We start from the raw sequence: 7,614 nt of genomic DNA, 5'->3' as shown, positions 1-7,614 counted from the left end.
AGGATATGGCTGAGGGGCTGAAGAGGCAGATGGTCAACAGCACCCTGGAGGAAGGAGCTGATGGTGCTGTGCCTAACAAGCCAGAGGCAGGGACGTCTCCAGGTGTCCTCAGGGCTCCGGGCCTGGACAGGGGCCAGTGGAGCCAGAAATGTTCCTGGGGAGCTTTTGGAACTAGTCACCCAGGCAGCCCTCAGAGCTGGCCACATCGAGGTCACTGGAGGCCACTGGAAAATCTCTCTGGCGCCTGCCTGAGAGAGACCCTTCATTCCTCATGGCTGACGATGAGCTCAGGCATGTCTGCAGCTGACAGGTCCTAAGGATTCCGAGCGCCGGCCTGGCCTCCCTGTTCTGCAGCCCTGAGACACACAGCGGCTGCTGCCACCGCTCCAGACATGGTGTCACAAGGGAGTGGGGGCCCGTGGGGATGCTTCGCTGGGGGAGGCCCCGGATCTCAGTCCCTCCTCTCCCCCATCCTTGGCAGCCTCTCGGGGAGCAGCCCCCACAGAGCTCCTATCTATTTCTCCCTTGGGGCTAATCCCTCTCCCTTAGGATCAAAAAGGCATCGAACGTCAGATCCAGAAGGGAGGCCCGAGAGAGAGCGCCCATGCCTGAACCCACCAGCCCACCCCGGGCTCCAGGACCCTGGGCAACGACTGGTCCAAGGCATCCAGGGAGGAAGGAGGGCACCCAGGACCTCAGGACCAGGAGGCGGCTGCCAGCTGGGGCAGTCAGCCCACCCCTCCCCACAAGGAGCTGCAGGCCTGGAGAGGACGGCTGACGGGGAGGAGACACGAGGTGTCACTGGCACAGGTAGGGGAGACAGCGCGTCCCGACAGTCGGGGGTAATCTCTGCACTCCAGACGCAAGCCCCAGGCCCCTCCGGTAGGCCCTCTTTCTCCCTCTGTCCCCTCCCCCGACGCCTGGTGGGGTCATGGCATCAGTGGGGGGCACTGAGGCAGAAGAGGGCACCAGTGTTCGGTCCCCTCAAGGCTCCGAGAGGTCCTAGGAGGGATCCCAGGAGCTCTGGCAGGGGTGGGAAGTATGAGGCCACCCCACAAGTCTGAGCACAGAGTGGCTGCAGCTGTCTTTTTTTTTTGTTGTTTTTCACCTTAAAAAAAGAGTTATAGGAGCGTCAAGCACGAAAGTCAACTTTGACAAGAGGGAGAAGCAGCGGTGTGAGCCCCGCCCCGGCCCCCACCGCCTCTGATCCACCACGCCCCACCCGCCTCGTCTGCGCTCTGCCCACCGTAGTCAAAGGCACGACCACGCCTGCTCTCTGCTTTTTCATCTTGTCATGTTTCATTAGCCATCTCCATTTTCTAGTTTATAAAAAAGTGTGCGGGCACGCACACATACACACGCACGCTGGTCTAATCCCTGAAGCTTCCAGTCTGGAGTAGAGAAACTGACGTATTTTAACTGCAGGGTAACCAACCCGAGTGACATTCTCTGGAGGAAAACCTTCCCGTGCCAGGGTCACCGAGGGTGGTGTCTTCCCTCCCCAGGGGGCTTGGGCACCACCCGGCTGTGAGCTGAAACACACCAGCGTCTGCTTCCCTGGGGCTCATTAGGGGTTCGCTTTATCCCCCTGGTTTTGGAAGTCAAGGTTGATATCTGTTTTTTCCAGAGCCTGACTCACATTGCAGTGAACATCTTCATGAAAATGCAGTTCTGATTCTCTTGGGTGGTTTTCCTTTTTTTTTTAATTGAAGTATAATTGATTTACAATATTGTATTAGTTTCAGGTGTATAGTGAAATGATTCAGCATTTTTGCAGATTATATTCCATCATAGGTTATTGCAAGATAACGGCTATAATTCCCTGTGCTATACAGTATATCCCTGTTACTCATCTATTTTATATACAGCAGTTCGTATCTGTTAATCCCATAACCCTGTTCCTCCTTCCTTTCCTTCCAACTTTGACAATCACAGTTTGCTTTCTAGGTCTGTGCGTCTGTTTCTGTTCTGTATACACATTCAAATGTATTAGTTTTTACATTCCACATGTAAGTGATATTCCATAGTATTTGTCTCTGTCTGGTTTATTTCACTAAGCATAACATTATCTAGGTCAACCCACATGACTTCAGTTGGCAGTATTTCGTTCTTTTTATGGCTGAGTAATATTCCTGTGTGTGTGTGTGCGCGCGCACGCGCGTGTACGTGTGCATGCGTGTGTGTGTGTGTGTGTATGGCACCTCCTGGTGGCTCAGATCGTAAAGAATCCGCCTGCAAGGCGGGAGACCTGGGTTTGATCCCTGGGTTGGGAAGATCCCCTGGAGGAGGGCATGGTAAACCCACTCCAGTATCTTGCCTAGAGAATTCTGTGGACAGAGGAACCTGGCAGGCTACAGTCCATGGGGTCGCAAAGAGTTGGAAGCGACTGAGTGACTAAGCAGACGCAGCACACACAATATTCCAGTGTGTGTGTGGGGGGGGGAGGGGGGTGTGTGTGGCACATCCTTTTATCCCAATCATCTGCTGATGGGCAGCTGGGCTGCTTCCATGTCTTGGCTATTGTAAATAGTGCTGCTATGAACATCGGGGTGCATGTATCTTTTCAAATTAGTGGTTTTGTTTTTCCCAGATATGTACCCAGGAGCAGGATCGCCAGGTCAGATGGTAGCTCTACTTTTAGTGTTTTAAGCTGTCTCTATATTGTTTTCCATAGTGCATGCACCAACTTACCTTCCCACTAACATAGTACGGGGTTTCTTGTGTGTGGGGGTTGTCTCTTAGGAACACATTTCCAAAAGTACAATCTCAAGACCAATAGGCATCAGCATGTTTATAACTCTTTGTATATATTTTCATATTCATCTCTATAAGGGCCATGTTAGTCTCACATTTCCTGGTGCCCTTCTGACAAGTGTGTCTCTGAGGTTGTCATTAAATGTATATGCAGTTAACCCTTAAACAACACAGGTTTGACCTTCGAAAGTCTACTTACTGGGTTGGCAAAAAAGTCTGATCAGAAAGTTCATTCGGGTTCTTCACTACGAGCAGAAAAACCCAAGTGAACTTTTCGGCCAACCCAGTAGATGCAGGATCTATTGACATGCGAATGTGCTTAGGGGCTCAGTCATGTCCACCTCTTTGCAACCCCACGGACTGCAGCCCGCCAGGCTCCTCTGTTCATGGACCTCTCCAGGCAAGAATATTGGAGTGGGTTGCCCTTCCCTTCTCCAGGGGATCCTCCCAATCCAGGGACTGAACCCTAGTTTCCTGCATTGCAAGCAGATTCCTTACCATCTGAGCCACCTAGGAAGCTCCCTTTTTCAATAGTAAATACTATTTACTATGTGATCTGAGGTTGGTCATATGCTCTGATACAGAACCTCAGATATAGAGAAACCATGGATACGGAGGGGTCACCTGGAGTCATATGCAGATTTTGCATGAAGGGTCGGCACCCTTAACTCCTGTGTTGTTCAAGTATTGACTGCATTTGGCTAATTCACTGGATGCAAAATAATCTATTGTGAATCTCAGGAATACCGCATCCCCCAGAAAGTAGATACAGAGGTATTTTTCTCCCTTTTCCTCTGGCACAATATGCTCATAGTTATTTTGAATAGATAGAACCATATAAAATTGCCTAGAGTCTATCATCTCTGCGCTACAGAGAAGACAATTTCATACATCTCATCCCCAAACTAAACATTTGAGTGCAAGCTGCAGCAGGCTATCAAGACCTAGCAAGGACCAAATGGCCATTTCTCCTTCCTCCCTGGCAAGAGATCCTGAGGTGACTTGGCGACATAACATTCAATTTTAGGAAATTAATTCCATCCTCCGGCTTGCTTGTTCTCTGAAGGCTGGTGTCAGCTGAGCAGAGGGACAGCAGAGGTCTCAGAAGCATCTGATATTGTTGGGGCCGATGAGACTGCACGACTCGGTCCAGCCAATGACTGTCTGGTTTGCACTGACCTGGGCCAGGTGGACGGCCGTCAGAGTTCTGTGCGGTTTTCCGGCTGGAAGCATGTCGCCAAGACCCCTACCTACTGCAGTTTCTCCCCAAGCCAGTCTCAGCCGGCCACTTCCCAGGATGTCCTGGATGCCAGGACATCCGGGCTTCGTTCTCAGACCACTCCCTAAGGAAGAGGTTTTTACCGGCAAGAGTGAAGGGAGAGGGCCTTCCCAGGTGGTGCTAGTGGTAAAGAACCCGCCTGCCAAGGCAGGAGAGAGAAGAGACGCGGGTTCGATCCCTGGCTTGGGAAGATCCCCTGGAGGAGGACACAGCAACCTCCTGCATGTACTTGCCTGGAGAATCCCATGGACAGAAAAGCCTGGCGGGCTGCAGGCCATGGGGTCCCAAAGAATCAGACATGACTGAAGCGACTTAGCACGCACGAATGGAGGGAGGAAAGAATGACATGCACACCATGAGGCTCTCCGGACTGTGAGGTGCGCTGGTATAATCAACGCTTCATGAAACACAAATCTTGATTTTTTTTTTTTCAATTGTGGAGAAATATACAAATCATAAATTTCGCGCTCTTAACCACTTTAACGTGTATGGATCAGTGGCTTTCAATACATTCTCATGGTTGTACAACCATCCCCACCACCCAACCCAGAATGTTTTCATCTTCCCAACCTGGAACTTGGTCCCTATTAAACAGCGACTCTCCACCCTCCCCCGCGCCCAGCCCCTGCAAACCACCTTGCTACTTCCTGTCTCTAGGAAATTGCCTGCCGGGTGTACCTCATGTAAGAGGAATCCTACAACACGTGTCCTTTTGTCTGGTTTATTTCACTGAGCATCACGTTCTCCAGGTTCATCGAGGTTGCAACCTGCATCGGGATTTTCTTCTCTTTTTAAGGTGGAACATAATGCACTGTGCGGATGGAGTACATTTTGTTTATCTGTTTATCTGGTCGTTGGACGTTGAGCTGCCTCTGCTTTTCAGCTGTTGTGTATTCGTAACAAGTGCTGTTGTGAATACAGGGATACAAACACAAAAGCGGGTTTTTACAGTAGGTCTGAAGCTGCGAGCAGAGTCGAGCCTCTCGCACCGACACCCCTCACTGATGCTGGAGAGAGGTGTCCAAAGGAGAAACTGAGGCATGGCGAGCAGTGACACCCAGCGAGGACAGGAGGTGGGGCCCCAGCTCCTTCCCTCTGGGCGGCTGTGCCGGGGGTCCCAGGGTCCTGGGGGGCCTGTCTTTGAGGTCGGCTGCAGGAAGACCCTTGCTTGGGACAAGACTCCCCAGAAGTCTTGGCAGCAGGCAAGGCACTAGAGACACCCCCCTACCAAGATTCAGGGGGCACAGGCCTCCAGTCCTGCTTTCCCATACCCAGAGTGCCCATTTACAGATGGTCACACTGAGGCCCTCCTGGAGGCCCGCTCAGCCTCGCTCCAGCCACCCTGCAGGTGGGAGGGGAGGAACGTGGCTCCCAGCCCCTCAGGCACGTTGAGCCTGGGGACAGCTGCCAAGAGACTCAGGTAATTGATGGCTCCTCCAGCCTCCGGCCCTTTTAATTTGATTGAACACGCACTTAGAGAAGGGCCAGAGCCGTGTGCACCGAGGGCCAGGCCCATAAATCAGGCTCCCGAAGCCAGCCTCCCACGCCGGAAGCGCTAAGTCCCCATCTGGAGCTATGGGGCAGTCCCCCAGGGTAGGGGGCCCTGACCACCTCCCGCAGGCGCAGGGAAAACTGCGGGTGGGTCTTCACCACGCCTGGGGAGCACAAGCTGTTCTCCCGTCCTGCCTGGGGACCATAGCACCCCCATCCAAGACCCCAGCTGCCTCTGGGTCCTTCTGGGACCTCTCTGGGTCCTTCAGAGACCGGAGCCCCTGACAGAGAGTCCCTGGCAGCGGCTGGAGGCGCCAGGAGGGGCCGGAGTGAATCTTCCCCCCACAGGGGCTCATCTGAGAGTCAGGGTTACAGGGTGGGGGGCTTACCCCTCCCGGCCCCATTCTCCCTTCAGTGTTGCTCACACACCCTGTTGCCCCCCAACAAGGACACCCGTGACCCCAGAGTCTGACGGATACCCCTCATGGCTCCTGTCATTGCCCACCCCCCAGGGGTTCACTCCTGCCTGTTCAAACACTCTCTTCTCTTGGCTTGGGGACCCACTCAGGTCTCCTCGGGCTTCTCTGGAGACCCTCCAAGACTCTCCTCAAGGGTCAGCCTGGTGCCCAGCCCTCTCTTTGTGACAGGCATCCTGCGCAGCCTTGGCCCCCACCAGGCTGTGTGCCAGAGAAGGCAATGGCAACCCACTCCAGTACTCTTGCCTGGAAAATCCCATGGACGGAGGGGCCTGGTGGGCTGCCGTCTATGGGGTCACACAGAGTTGGACACGACTGAAGCGACTTAGCAGCAGCAGCAGTAGCAGCAGGCTATGTGCCCGGGAATCTCAGACTTCATCTTCGGCCCAGGCCCAAGCTTGCCCCGGGGGCCCACCTACCATGTAGACCCTTCCACCACCAAGCACCGCAGAATCACACACCCAGCACCTGTGACTCAGGACCTCTCTCTCCTAGGATCAGGGGCCAAGCCTCCACTTACACATCTCCCTCATCCCTCAGGTCCAGGTAATCCCTTTTGTTGTTGCTCTTCAGTCACTCAGTCGTGTCCACCTCTTTGTGACCCCACGAATTGCAGCATGCCAGGCTTCCCTGCCCTTCACTATTTCCCAGAGCTTGCTCAAACTCATGTCTATCACGTCGGTGATGCCATCCAACCATCTCATCCTCTGTCGTCCCCTTCTCCTCCTGCCCTCAATCTTTCCCAGCATCAGGGTCTTTTCCAATGTGTCGGCTCTTCTCATCAGGTGGCCAAAGCATTGGAGCTTCGGCTTCAGCATCAGTCCTTCCAATGAATATTCGGGGTTGATTTCCTTTAGGATTGACTGGTCTGATCACCTTGCAGTCCAAGGGACTCTCAAGAGTCTTCTCCAGCACCACAGCTTGAAAACATCAATTCTTCAGTGCTCAGCCTTCTTTATGGTCCAACTCTCACATCCATACATGACTACTGGAAAAACTCTAGCTTTGACTATATGGACCGTTGTTGGCAAGGTGATGTCTGTGCTTTTTACTATGCCGTCTAGGTTTGTCATAGCTTCTCTTCCAAGGAGCAAGTGTCTTTTAATTTCCAGGTAATCTCTAGTCTTGAAAATTCTGCCTCAGCAACCTTCCTCCAGCCCACCCACTCCCCCATCCCACCACCCTGCCTGACTCCCCTCCCTGCCTGTCTGCCCACTCCCTGCCCAGCCCCCATCCCTCATCAAGGAGCAACCCTCCCCCCATAGCTCCCGGGACCGTAGGGGTGCTCAACCTTAGGGGCTCCAGGCATCCACTCTGCCTTCCTTCTCACCTCAACACCCCTTCCCCTTGTCTGGAGGCTGTCGGGGCACAGATGGATCACATGTCCCTTCCTTCAAGACCCCTGGGCATGAGAGACCCTCTGGGATGAGGACAGGGCACCATCTCCGCATCCCTGCTGGCGGGAGGGAAGGGCATTGCAGACAAGGAACAGCACATGCAGGAAGGCCTGTGCTCAGCAGAAGGCGCTCAGGGATGGGTTACAGGCAGCTTCCAGTAGGGAGCCCAGAGCTCGAGGTGGGAGGGCATGGCGGCGCCACAGAGGAGACCTTCCTG

General features: G+C 53.7%; 1 long non-coding RNA gene across 1 annotated transcript; it reads left to right on the top strand.

The window, feature by feature from the left end:
- The first annotated feature begins 278 nt into the window (after nucleotides 1-278).
- On the top strand, nucleotides 279-2,026 carry LOC113879705. Its single transcript, XR_003507432.1, has 2 exons — nucleotides 279-810; nucleotides 1,120-2,026. It is a non-coding gene; the product is annotated as an uncharacterized LOC113879705 (long non-coding RNA).
- The last annotated feature ends 5,588 nt before the right edge of the window (nucleotides 2,027-7,614 follow it).

This window comes from Bos indicus x Bos taurus, chromosome 21 (assembly GCF_003369695.1).
Source record: "Bos indicus x Bos taurus breed Angus x Brahman F1 hybrid chromosome 21, Bos_hybrid_MaternalHap_v2.0, whole genome shotgun sequence".
Lineage (NCBI taxonomy): Eukaryota > Metazoa > Chordata > Mammalia > Artiodactyla > Bovidae > Bos > Bos indicus x Bos taurus.
The sequence above is the reverse complement of the archived record's forward strand: the minus strand, read 5'-3'. Positions and strand labels throughout refer to the sequence as shown.